Source organism: Crocodylus porosus, unplaced genomic scaffold (assembly GCF_001723895.1).
Source record: "Crocodylus porosus isolate Cpor-Errol unplaced genomic scaffold, CroPor_comp1, whole genome shotgun sequence".
Lineage (NCBI taxonomy): Eukaryota > Metazoa > Chordata > Crocodylia > Crocodylidae > Crocodylus > Crocodylus porosus.
This window is the reverse complement of record NW_017728911.1, coordinates 17,258,661-17,260,559: the sequence shown is the minus strand read 5'-3', so window position 1 is coordinate 17,260,559 and position 1,899 is coordinate 17,258,661.

Sequence of the window (1,899 nt, the reverse complement as noted above, 5' to 3'; positions counted from 1 at the left end):
TGGTGCTGTTAAGCAAAAGAGGATGGCATGCAACCGTAGGCCACTGACCCTGATGTTAATAACCCCTTTCCTCTGAGACCCCTGTTAAATATTAATTTTGTGTGACTCCTGGATCTCTTAGCCCCTGGACTGTCCACAGGTTAACACCTTTGAGTGGCTTGAAGCACTTGTTATGTGGTGCAAAGTTACACCACTCCAGGGCAGGATGATCTCCGATCCACACAACAAAACTCCTGCTCCACTAATGTGCCGTGGCCCCTCCCCCACCCTCATGTTCTGTGGGTTCTTACACCCCCGGCTGCTTCGTGCAGGGCCCCTGGGACTGGAGCTGCAGCTTTTCTATTCCCTCAGTCTCCAGTCCAGGAACAGTGGCATGAGGCACCTTTCCCCACCAGCACTGAGCCTGTCTGGGTTGGTAGACACTGCTGGATCCCATGACTCCTGCCCCCTACCCACTTTCACCAACACCTGGGGAATGGAGAGCCCCAGATAACTCCTAGGCCTGGGCCAGGCTCCAGGAAGCCCAAGCTACTGCCCTGCAGCTCTAGCAGCGCCTTGCTCCATGAACCCATCCCACTCAGCCTGGCAAGAGCTGGAAGTGAGTACTGGAAGCTGGCAGGGAACCCACTGCTTCAGGGCAGAGGGGCTATGGGTGGATTGAGGCTGCAGGTATGGGGCTTTGCTGCTGCCCATGTGGATTTCAAAAATTTGTTGGACATTAGGGCTGGAAGGGACCTCAGGAGATCATCAAGTCCATCCCCCTGCTCCAGGGGTGGGAAGTCAGCTGGGGTCAAAGGATCCCAGCAAGATAAGCATCCAAATGCTTCTTAAAGGAGTCCAGAGTCATTGCTTTCCCCACCTCTGGAAGGAGTCTATTTCAGGCCTTGGCAACTCGGACAGTACAGAAGTTTTTCCTTATAGCCAGCCTAAAATGGTCTTGGAGGAGTTTATGACAATTGGACCTTATCAGCCCTTGGGGCACTCTGGTGAACAGATGTTCCCCTACATCCTGATGCACTTATAGGCAGCCACCAGATCTCCCCTGAGCCTGCACTTTTCTAGGCTGAAGAGTTCCATGGCTCTCAGCCTCTCTTCATAAGGCCTGCTCTCCTGACCTCTGATCACGCATGGCTGTCCTTTGGACTCTCTCAAGCTTCTCCACATCCTTCTTGAATTGTGGAGCCCAGAATTGGATGCAGTACTCCAGCTGCAGTCTCACCAAGGCTGAGTACAGCAGGAAGAAGACATCCTAAGATTTATTTGAGAAGCATCTATGGATGCAAGCCAGAGTTTAATTTGCTTTACCAGCTGTGAGATCACATTGGTGGCTCATATTCATCTCATAGTCAATCATGACCCCTAAGTCTCTTTTGGCCTTGGTGCTAGCAAGCATAGCACTGCAGAGCCTATAAGTGTGCTGTGGGTCCCCCACCACCAGGTGTAGTACCTTACATTTGTTGGTATTGAATGTCATCAGCTTTGTGTCAGCCCACTTTTTCAGCTTATCCAGGTCAGCCTGGATGGGGGAGCTGGCTGCAGATAGACTTCTCCCAGCTGTGTAATGAAGCCAACTTGGGGGGGCGGGGGAGGAGCTGGCTGCACAAGTTGCTGCAGACCCTAGCTCTGCGCCCACTGCTGCCTGCACATCCCCCAACCCCAGGGGTGTTTGTCCGTTTGCCCTACATGCTACTGGGCTGTTTCTGCTGGGCCTGGGGGCACCAAGGTAGAATGGGGTGGCAGGGTGGATGTGGGGCAAAGCTAAGGGGTGGGGGCAGGTCAGGAGAGGCAGGGGAGCAGCAAAGCCCCCCCCCTTCAGGATGCCTGGGTAGGGTTACCATAGTTCCAGTATCAAAAAAGAGGACACTTATGGTGGGGAGGGAGGGGGCTGGAGGGGAGAGG